The following is a 12,697-nucleotide window of genomic DNA, read 5'->3' on the forward strand; positions in this document are numbered from 1 at the left end:
ACTATAGTCAATTACTCACCTTCCTAAAAACAACTCTTAGGTCTGATTTTCACCCTTCTCCTAGAACACCATGATAAAATTCAGATTTTTACTTCAGGAGGTCTGGGTGGGGCCCGAGATTCTGCATTTCTCACAATTTCCAAAGTGATCATTATGCTGTTGGTCCTAGACGTCACTTCAAGTGGCTGGGCTAGATTAAAATTCCCCAGTTTAGAGGAGAGAATCAGAAAGCAACTGCCCTAAAGCCATTATTGCCTACTGGTTTTCTGTTTTTTTTTTTTTTTTTTTTTCTCATTTCCTCTCAATAAGAAAATGAGGGCTTCTGCACTGTGTTGACTTTATGTATTCCGAAGAACACCTGGACCAGAGTTCTTGCTCAGGGCAAATGTGGAGGCCAACAGGGCAGGGTCAGAGGCAAAACAAATGCTTTCAGCAGTTCTCCTATTTTACCACTGCTGTGCTGGGTTGACTCCTGACACTGCCCTGCAAATATCTCTCTCTCTCCCCCCTCCCCCCGCCCCCACTCTTCTCCATCTCTCTTTCTAGTTCCTCAGTAAATCTTGCGAAGAGGAGACAGCCAGCACACAAATTCAGCACCTTGGTCAGGGCCCACTGGCTAAACAGACTTGGCAACTCATAGTTTAAAAACTGGCAAATAACTCCCTGTATCCTTTCAGCTATGACTTATTTCCCTCCACCCTTTTACAGTTGGTCTTTACAAGAGTTGTCTATTACTTGCCTGTATTTTTTCTCACCTCTTGCTCACTTTTTAACCCTTCTAAATTGTTTCTTAAAATCCATCACCTCACTAAAACAGTTCTAGCAAAGATCACCAATGACTACATGACACTAAGAACAACAGGCAATGTTTTAGTGTAATGACTAAATTGAAGACTACTAAATTGAAGACTAAATGGATTGACTAAATTTAGACTACTGCCTGTGGAAGATTTGTGAGGATGAAAAGAGTTAATGAAAATGAAACTCTTAAAACAGTACCTGGCACACAGTAAATACACAAAAATATTAGCTATTATGATCTGACTTTACTTTTTGTCACTATTCAACTCTGTTGAGCATTACTTGAATCCTAAAACACTTCTCTTTGGCTTCTGGTAACATGTTCATCTTATTTTATTTCAACTTCTATTGTTATTTCTTCTTTGTCTCTTTTGCAGGCTCATACTTCTCTAGCTGGCCATCAGATGTTAAAGATCCTCAAGTCTAGATCCCATAATCACCTTTTATCTCACTCTAAATGTTTTCCCTAGATGTTCTTATCTTACCTGTAGCTGCAATTACCACCGCTACACAAATGACTTCTGTTTATCTTTATTCCAAGCCCAGACCTTTCTTTTGATCATCAGACACATATATAACTGCATTTGAAATTACAGGAGCACCTCAAATTCAGCATGTCCAAAACTAGATCCATCAACGGTCCTCACTCTAAATATGGATTTCTTCCAGATTTACTATGTCAGTAAAAAAACATCCTTTGTGTAAGCCAGAAACTCACATCAGCATGCAGTTCCCCACCAATCTCTATTGCTTTTACCTCTGATGTGCCTTTAGCATCCGTGCAGTTTTTTCCATTTGCACACCACCTGGTCTAAACTTCTCTCTTCCCTAGCTTCAACTAACTGTTGATAGAGAGCTTCTTTACCATCTACACACAACCAGTCTGAATCCTTCCAAATTGTTTATCTCATTACAACCAGATCCATCTTTTAAAAACATAAATCTGACCATGATACATCTCTCTTCAAATCGATCAATGACTTTGCATTGCACTTTGGCAAATAGAAATGTCTTAACTTTACCTGTGAGATTCCTTATGAGCTAACCTCTACTTTCTTTGCCAGCTTTGCCTGAAACCACACAACTTTGTTCTCTCTTAACCAACCATACTGATTTCTTTGGTCATCTCTTCTTTCTTGCCACACTCCTTCTCCCTACAAAATCATTGCCTGTACTATCCTCTCTGTAATGTTAATACCTCCTCTCTTGACTTAGATAACACCTACTCAGCCTTTTGAGTTCCTCTCACTTCAAGTGTCTCTTCCTCTAGAAATACTTTCATAATTTCTCACTTATTCAAATCACCCGATATAAGTTTAAATAGCTCCATGTGACCCTCAATATAGTACATGTCACAATTGCAATTTTATCTTTGCCTGCATGATTATGTGATTTGCATTATATCCTTTCTTAGATGAAAGTTACATTTGGATAGAAACCATGAATTTAACAGAGGGACTGGCTGTTAGTGTGCATTCAATAAATGCACTTTGAATAAAATATTATAGATAAAATGAAAGTAATGAATGTGCATTTCCAACAGCAAAACTGCATTGATTACAAGGAAGGTTACCAAGTTATCACTGAAATCTAGCAGGACTGGTTCTAGGATTGATTTTTTCCCATGCTTTCCATGGCCTCCTTTGTTCTCCACCACTTTGCTGTTTCACGTTTCTTTCTGGATAGATAGACAGGTAGATAGACAGACAGACATAGATATATATGTAGATGTACAGGGATCTCTATCTCTGCCCACTGATGTTCCATTTTATTTTATATAGAATACAGTTGACTAGGGGTGAATGAACATAATTAAACAGAAAGTGCATGCTTTCTACAGTTGATCACTAGGCATGAATCCTGCTAAAGAAAATGAAGTTGAAATCTTTTGCATTTGACACTGTGTTGCTTTTTCTTTCCTTTTCTTTTTTTTTTTTTTTTTGTCTTTGTAGAGGATTTTTATGCATCTGAAGAATTAGAAGCTTATTTAAAGACCAAAAGGGAATTCCCTGACAGTCCAGTGGCTAGGACTCGGCACTTTCACTGCTGGGGCCTGGGTTCAATCCCTGGTTGGGCAACTAAGATCCCACAAGTAGCCTGGCACAGCCTAAATAAATAAATAAATGCCAAAAAAATCAATGTAACTTCCTCACCTAGATACTGTGTTTAAAGATGTTTCATGTTACAAACTCTGTATAGCTAAGCAAACACTATTCGTTTTACAAGAGAGCTGGTTTTCAATTGAGGAATCAGGGTGATGGCCAAAACCAGTTTCTGACTTCTGGAACTATAAAATTCGTTAGGTAGTGGCATACTTTTCAGCTGATTAATTTTTTTTGTAGCTGGGACATCTGCTGTCATTTGAAAACTGTCCAATATGAATATCTGAAGCAGATGGGAACAGCATGGAAGATGTCAGGTTGGCTTGTGGTTATAAGTAATATTTGCTTCTTTTGGATAAGCCTTTATACTGAACAGGCTCTCATTTTTAGCTTAGGCAATGGTCACCAATCACAGGTAAAAGTAGGCTTGGTAGCCCAGGAGACGAACTACCTTCCATGAAGCAGAGTCTCCAGGACACTACGTAACATTGTTTTGATGCTCACATGTTGTATGATTAAACACTTGGTGAGATCTTGGGGTTGCCAGCTGGACATGATTTGACACCCTTATTAATCTTGAGAAATGTTCCCACTTTTATCCAATTAGAAAAATTTTGGAAAAGCCCTCATGCCATGTGTCTCTGTTGCTTTCAGCAGATAATGCCAGCTGGCAGTTTTCTTTTCATTAACTGAACTGAGTCTTTGAGGATTATTTCAGTGTGTTGTAAATTCACGGGTAAAGATGGTCAGTGGAAAGTGGATATTGCCTCTTATAGGCACCTAAAAAATATTGGAAATCTTTAGAGATCTCCAGATTCCCTCAAGCCACAATATAGTATCTCTCCTTCTGTGATTGGTTTCCCTTTGAAGCCTGGCCATAAACCTCAATTCCTTGCATCTAGCTTGCTGGTAGAAGTACTTGACTTTGCCAATGTCATGATCATCTATGGCAGGGGAGTAAAAGAGCATGAAGTTCTTTTAAAAGAGCCTAAAAATTCAGTCCTTCTAGAAGGAAGTTTGCATGGAGTACTTACGATGGTCTGAACCTTTTTCTAGGTACTGATACATTAAAAGAGAGTGTCTGCTCTTCAAGATCTCACAGACTAGTAAGGCCTCAGACATGGAAAAAAAAAATTGAATGCAGCAATTTTATAATAGAAATTTGTAAAAATAATTATGAAAATAAAGGGGAGAATCTGGGAAAATAAACTTCTATTTGAGTCTTTAATAATCAGAAGAATTCATTAAGGTACAAAAGTGAAGGGAACATTATTCCAGGCAGGAACAAATGTATACAGGTATAAGAATGTACTTTTGGGACTTCCCTGGTGGTGTAGTGGTTAAGAATCGCCTGCCAATGCAGGGGACACAGGTTTGAGCCCTGGTCCAGGAAGATCCCACACAGCCCTGGTCCGGGAAGATCCCACATGCCGTGGAGCCAACTTAAGCCCGTGCGCCACAACTACTGAGCCTGTGCTCTAGAGCCTGTGTGCCGCAACTACTGAAGCCCACGCACCTAGAGCCCACGCTCTGCAACAAGAGAAGCCCCCGCAGTGAGAAGCCGGTGTACCTCAACAAAGAGTACCCCCCGCTCGCCACAACTAGAGAAAGCCGGCATGCAGCAACGAAGACCCAACACAGCCAAAAATTAAAAAAAATAATAAATAAAAAAAAGAATGTACTTCTGACCATTAGAAATGCATCAGATGAATGAACAGACAGACAAAGAACATTCCAGGTCTGTGTTTCACAAACTTTGTGGCCTCAGAACACCTTTACACTCAGATATTCTTGGGAATCCCATAGAGCTTATTTTACATAGGTTTTATCTGTCAGTATTTACCATATTTTAAATTTAAACTGAGATATTTTTAAAATACTAGTCTTAATTCATTTAAAAGATACACACATAACATAGTAATGTAAATAACATTTTATGAAATAATTATGTTTATTAAACAAGAAAAAATAATAGGAAGAGTGGCATTACTTTATATTTCTGAAAATTTTTTATTTCTTGGTTAATAGAACACAACTACATTCTTATATCTGCTTCTATATGCAAGCAGTTGCACTATGTTTTTTGCCTGAAATATATGGAAAAAAATCTGGCCTTGGCACAGATGGGTAACTGGAACGAAGAGGAGCTTTTTAATGGCCTTTACAGATAATTGTGGTTATTCTTCTTTAATTCTACATAAAAATTCTACAGGTGGCAGGTTTAAAGGTCTGTTGCAATGACAAACCTAAAATTATACTAATAAACTTTTCATAGTCAGTTACCTTAAAATCCATTGATCTGTCTTGCACTGTGAATAGAACTCGTACCCATGAATCATTTTGTAAAATCACAGATTGGCCATTTGGAAATATTGGCTTACTTGTGTTATGCAGATCTTCTACATGTTGACACATTTCCTTATTCAATAACAAAAATTACATTTGTTAATATTACCACTGATCTCATCAGAAAGTCACTAGTATTTATTGAGAAGCTGTTGAGTTCACAGTGGCAGATACAGTCTTCCAGAATTCCATTTTTTGCTGTTAAGATTGAATTTTATCAGTTTTTTCCTTAAAGCAACAAGCCAAATCTGAATACCTATAGTTTGTCTATCAGTTGTTCTTTCAAGAAAAACGGTGTTTCAGGAAATACAGTGGCAAGTGCAGCTTGCAGCTCAGTCTTATAAGTGCTCTTCCTTAAGAAAACCATTGTACTTGGGTACGCAGCAGAAGTACTTAATGTAAACTTCCCATTTTATCATCTAGAACATTAAAAAAAAAAAGCATGTAGTCAATATTAAAAAAGTATGACTCAAGGATCAAAATATAATAAAATTAGTAATTTCTACTGCCTCATCAAGGACATTCTTACATGAAACTAGCTAACTAGCTTTTTTTTTCTTCTTTTTTTCCTGCGAGTGTGTGGAGGAAAATATACAATGGCTGCTTATACGGTCTGGTGCCACTGTCCTGATTTGTGCTTACGCACCACCAGTTTTCACCACTACTGTTTCTGAACCATCAGTGTAAATCCAGCACAATAAAAAGAGCAAATAATTCCCAGTTTTGACCTTGGAGGCCCCCTGAAAGTATACCATTCTTTAGAAACTGCTGTTCTACATAAAATTATGAAATAGCTAGAGGAAAGGAAACATCGGAGAAAAGTAAAATTCATTGAGCAGTCACTATAAATTAGGGACTAAAGAACAGTAGTCAGAATTCATTTGGTTAAAAATAATTAAAACAATTATTTTTAAAAAATTAAAACAATTAGACAAATAAAAATAGAACTCTAACAAATTAGCTGAGGCAAAAAGGGACTGTACTGGCTCACATAAACATCCTGAGGTCAAGTTAGGGGAGTCCCAGGAGCTCAAGAATAATTGAAAATGGAGAAACACACAGCATCAGGCTACTCTCCAACTCTCATCTAGCCTTGTGGGAAAGGCTTTATTTTCTGAGCAGCTCTTCCCGTGAAGTTGGGGCCCTTGGCTGCTGGCAACTCTGGGCTCATCTTTCTAACTCTCATCAGGTATGAAGAGACTTTCTTCCATTATTAATTCTAATATGAAAAATCTAGGTCAAAGACTGATTCATCCTGGGGAGTATGCCATCTGCGTGGCCAGGATGGCAGGGGAGAAGTAGAATGGAAGATGGCTTCTGTGATTGGTGGGGGCCCACTGGAATCATCTGTTTGGACTCAGGAGAGGAATAGTTCCAAGAAAATAACGTGGGGGTTGTTTTCAGGAGAAAGGAGATCTTCTGGGCAAATTAAACAGGTTAGTATTAGAGAGATAAATAGATAGATCGTTAGATATGGATTGTCAGACAGATTGTGAGTCCGCTGGAACTTGAAAATGAGGAATCTAATTGTCAGAGAATTTAAGTAACTCCCAGCATCACAAAACTGTTAATTCAGGGAGCTGCTTTTGAATACCTGCTTCTAAAGCTTCTCACTTTGTGGCGCTGCTTCTTAATGAGAACAGAATGGGTGTGGATGATTCAAAGGGTCAGTCTATCCATAAAGCTCAGAAAAATCTGAGGTTTATCAATACATCTCCTTACTTAGCACTGCTATCTTAGCCCGATATTAGTATTTTTATATGTATTAATGATTTGATGTTAGAAATGATGGATTCATGCATGATTAGATGTGTGGTATAAACTTTCTGTTATAGCTTATCCGTAAAGAGTTGCTGTAATATCAGATGGCGCCATATTAATGACTAATAGCTGTCGGATACTTACTGCGTGTTGAAATCCAGGTTAACCACTTTGTACATATTGTGATGATTCTTTCAACAGCCCCATGAGCCAGATAACTGTCATCACCACCCTTTCATGGGTGAGGAAGCTGACTTTCTGGAAGGTTAAATACTGCCCCCGCTCCCATACATCACGTACCCACGCACACTCTTATTCAGGACAGGCTAGATTACGCTGAGCAAGCAAACAGACCAAAAAACTTGGTGCCTTGAAAAAACAGTTTTATTTCTAGTTCCCATTTCCAGTTTATTGTAGGTGAGAAGTGGTGTGCTGTTTATTATAGTCCCTCAGGAACTCACTCTGAAGAGGCAGCCAACACCTGAGAGGGAGAGAGATTTCTGCAGTGTTACACTGGTATTTCAGTGCTCCAGCAGAAAAGCGATGCGTGGCTCTAAAATGTGCAAGTCCAACATGTTACATGGCCCCGCTCAGCCCCAATAGGTATAGAAAAGCGAACCTACAACATGCCCAGAAGAAGAACTGAGAATATTTGACGAACGAAGAACAAACATCAGAAGCATCTCTTCCCATCTGCCTGAAATTATGGTGTCTGGAATCTCAATGTTCATTTCTTCAACTGAAGGCATTATTGTTCCATAAGTATAAATTGCCATGAGAGAATAGCACACTCACCTGTCATCTAATTAACAATTAGGTTTAAATTACCTGATAAGCTACAATATGCTTTGAATATATATGGGAATTATTTTCATGATATGGAATGATGCTGTGGTGACAGGTCTGGCATGCAGTGTCCCATGAGCCACATGCATGCATAGACCCCTGAGTTGGATAACAGGAAGTAGGAATGAGAATACAAGTGGGATGCAGATTGATACCAAGGTCAAACTGTTTACTTTGCAGTTTTTTCCTGCACAGCAAAACTTACAAGTACTTTTGCCACTAAAGTTCCTTTGAGCAATCTTCCCAAATTTAAGCTTCAAGGTCAAGTTGTCCTCTAAGAGTGGAGTCAGGGGTCAGCATCATTTTCCTGGCATCATTGTGTGAAAATAAGTACTGAGTGATGCCAATTAGGGAAGCTCACACAAGCCCTGGTGCCCAGGCTTTACTGGGGTTCCATCACTTAGGCATAGTTGACCACCCACGTGGTCATCTCTGAATCCAGCCCCTAAAGGTTGAGCTGATATTGTGTGGCCCAAAGTTCCCACCCTAAATCATACTGTTAGACTATCTGGTATGGGTGGCCAGCTCCTACCCTAAATCATATTGTTACATTCATATCAGGAATGACGTTCCAAGGGTTCAGAGATTACCTCCCAAAGGCCAAGGCCAAAGACCAGAGCTCTCCATGGACAAGGTTAAATTCTTTACTGTACGCACACACACACACACACACACACACACAGACTATACCCAAATCTTTCACACTTGAAACCCATTCATAAGTAATATATTGTCCACTGGAGGGAAAAATGGAACAAAAGAAAAATGATATTTATTGTGACCACCAATAACAACTTCTGTAAATACTCCCCTTTACTGGGAGGATTTTGCAAAGAAACAGCAGCTATTCCAACTTTTTTCAATAATATATCACACAATCAATCCCAGAAAGTAAACACTAAGAAAAACTCATAATTATCTTTAAAATAAGTGGGGTTAGTTATGGGCTCTTCACTATTTTAAAGGAGCTGGCACACTGAGCTTTATATACTCTCCTTCCCATTGACCTAATTAACTCAATCTCTCGAGACCTTTGGCTTTACTGTGAAGTTCAGGGCATGTCACTGCTGATGAATAAATTAATGGCATAGAGGAATCAAAGTCAAAATTAGCATGAAATCAGTATCCCACTGCTCACTATCTTGAGGGAAAACTAAATTTATTAGGAAATCTGTTGATGAGAGAATCTACTCTGACAAAAATTTTGGTTTTCTTTTTAGATACCTTTGGCATAATAATGTCATTAACCCCGTGCTATGTCAAAAGCATAATACAGCCCTTACCAAATAATTGTTACTGTGTGGTCACCCCAATATTTATGGTCTTTAAGAAATAATACCTTGACACAAAGGAAAGTTTTAGATGTGACATTGTATTGATGACCTTTTAAACTGACTTTATTTATGTTCATGTGTGGAGACTCTAGATAAAGGGCTGGGGAGCTGTTACATTTTAATGCAGCTTCTAAGGATCCATCCTAATGTAGGATTCTGAGGAATCCAAAGAAAGAATATTCATCTAAATGGGCTTCAGATAATAGTGATGCTAAGAGCCAGTGTAATAAGGAAGTACCCTCTCAGAAATAACCAACACATCCAAAATACATATTGTCCATAGCTCTTTGGAACTATTATTATTCCTTAGAGTATGCTGTACCAGGAAGATTTCTAAGAGAAAAATAGCAGACTTGGAGAAAGGAATATCGTGTGACAACAAAAAGTTTAAGTGTAATTATTATTAGGACTGCTTCCCATCTGTTTCTTTTTCTCCCATTTTCTCTAATATTTTTATGTGTATTCATTTTTATAATTAAGGAATGTTTATTTCTCAATTAATTTCTTTTGCATCTTATAAACAGGTTATCTCAAAGTAGAGTGGGGATAATTAATATTTGAGAAAGACCATTTAAAGTACCTGGTAAACACATGCCTGGAAGAAAGGGTGTTCTAAGATGTATCCAATAATCACAGATAAGAAGAAGGTTAGGCAATCATAATTTAACATTATGACTCTAGACTTAATTTTCTTTAAAACAAAAATCAGACAAGATGTTTGCATCTTCTGCACACCTGCCTTTGGATATATTGCCAATTTTGATATTTAGAATCCTTCTTATAATTAAATAAAATAGAAAGTAAATCCTTTTAGAGTATAGTGCAGTAAAGATTTGCCCCTTCTAAAGTAGTTTCGTGCATTGTATCGGATTAAATAACTCTTCAGCAAGTCATGTTTCTCTGTGTTGGTTGCCAGGAAATTCAGAGGTAATAACTTTCTGTTATCAATCTCTTTGTGGTAGTGTTTCTCCCTCTGGGGGAATGTGACCTTCAACAACACAAGGACATTCAGACCCTCTCGTTAAATCTGAAAACAGGCCCTGGACATAGGAAGAGAGAAATGACTAGATATTTCAGACTTTATCCTGTCACTACTGCTATACCCTTGGTTCACCATGCCTGAACCTAGGCAAGCAGGATGTTTCCATTAAAAGAGGTAACCAAATACTGAGAGATAATAAAGAGAAAATAAAGAATTGGTGTAAACATTAGTAGCATTTTGTCTTACAACTTGCCTGTTTCAGATTCTGCTAAAATCTATTTGCTACCAACATCTCTGAACTCCCCCTCATTCTGCATCCTCTTCCACAAGGGAAAAGATGATCTGTCACATGTATTCTTCATTGCCTGGTGAAACTTTGGATGTTCTGATATTTCTTTTATTACATTTTTTCCTTCAATATTTTCTTGACTTCAGTCTTTATTTTCAACTTTCATGTGTGTGTTTATATTATAAAATGTTTCAAGTTACTTCTCAAGTAAAGAGAGACTAAAATACAAGTAAATTGACACAAAAATTGAGAGCCTGACTAAAGTTTTTTTTTAAACCCTTTTTTGTTGTTGTTGGCCTCCGTGCATGGCTTGTGGAATCTCAGTTCCCTGACCAGGGATTGAAACCAGGCCACAGCAGTGAAAGCCTGGAATCCTAACCACTAGGCCACCAGAGGATCCCTATATTTTTTTATCCTTTTTTTTTTTCCAATTGAAGTACAGTTGATTTACAATGTTGTACTATTTTCCACTGTGTAGCAAAGTGGCTCAGTTATACACAAATACACATTCTTTTTTTAATATTCTTCTCCATTATGGTTTATCCTAAGAGATTGGATATAGTTCCCTGTGCTATACAGTAGGACCTTGTTGTTTATCCATTCTAAATGTAATAGTTTGCATCTACTAAGGCCAAACTCCCAGTCCATCCCTCTCTCTCCCCCCTCCCCCTTGGTAACCAGAAGTCTGTTTTTAATGTCTGTGAGTCTGTTTCTGTTTTGTAGGTAAGTGCATTTGTGTCATATTTTAGATTCCACATATAAGTCATATCATACGGTATTTGTCTTTCTCTTTCTGACTTACTGCACTTAGTATGATAATATCTAGTTGCATCCATGTTGCTGCAAATGGCATTAATTTGTTCTTTTTTATGGCTGAGTAGTATTCCATTATATATATATATTATATATATATAATATATATATATGTGTACCACATCTTCTTTATCCATTCCTCTGTCGGTGGACATTTAGATTGTTTCCATGTCTTGGCTGTTGTAAATAGTGCTGCTGTGAACATAGGGGTGCACGTATCTTTAGGAATTATGGTTTTGTCTGGGTATATGCCCAGTAGTAGGATTGCTGGATCATATGGTAACTCTATTTTTAGTTTTCTGAGGAACCTTCATACTGTTTTCCTTAGTGGCTACACCAATTTACATTCCCACCAACAGTGTAGGAGTGTTCCCTTTTCTCCACACTCTCTCCAGCATTTGTTATTTGTAGACATTTTAATGATGGCCATTCTGGCCGGTGTGAAGTGGTACCTCACTATAGTTTTGATTTGCATATCTCCAATAATTAGTGATGTTAAGCATCTTTTCATTTGCCTACTCGCCATCTGTATGTCTTCTTTGGAGGAATGTCTCTTAAGGTCTTCTGCCCATTTTTCCATTGGGTTTTTCTGTTGTCAAATGTATCAGCTATTTGTATATTTTGGAGATTAAGTCCTTGTGGGTCACATCATTTGCAAATATTTTCTCCCATGCCATAGGCTGTCTTTTTGTTTTGTTTTGGTTTGTTTTTTTATGGTTTCCTTTTCTGTGCAAAAGCTTGTGTGTTTGATTATCTCCCATTTGTTTATTTTTGTTTTTATTTCTGTTGCCTTGGAAGACTGACCTAAGAAAACATTGGTACGATTTATGTCAGAGAATGTTTTAGACCCTGGCTAATTTATAATGCTAATGAATGCTTCCTGAGGGGTTGAAGCCTCAGTTTCAGATTGGACTGGCAGAGCATGTAAACGCCTTATGGTTACAAAATTCCAGAGACCCTAGGAGATTTGGTCTAAAGGAGTGAACAGTTTACAGTCCATCTCCATAATAAAGAATGTAAAATTGTTTTGCATCTCTGTGAAATAGCAATTCAAAGTAAGGGTAAACTTGATCTGTTTTCTATTTCAGTGTTTCTTGCTTTACTTAATTAAGACACGTATTCTCTCTCATATCCTGTTTTGTTGTTTTAGGTCGTCTATTTTGAAGTAGGTAAGAGGAGGTAGGATACAACATTCAGAAAACTGAGTCGTATATGTAAATCGTTCTTCTAGGGGCAAAGTCTGAGATTTTGTCCTGCTACTCATGCAACAGAGCTGAGAAAAATTCTATATATTCACTATATTCTAATATGTAACAATGCTACTTCATTTTAATAACTTCATCAGATCCTAATTTCTCCCTGGAAAGAGCTAGGTGACAGCATGACATTGCTCAGTGGAAGATTTTCTGTTTCTCATTGTATT

The sequence above is a fragment of the Pseudorca crassidens genome, chromosome 16, assembly GCF_039906515.1.
Source record: "Pseudorca crassidens isolate mPseCra1 chromosome 16, mPseCra1.hap1, whole genome shotgun sequence".
NCBI lineage: Eukaryota > Metazoa > Chordata > Mammalia > Artiodactyla > Delphinidae > Pseudorca > Pseudorca crassidens.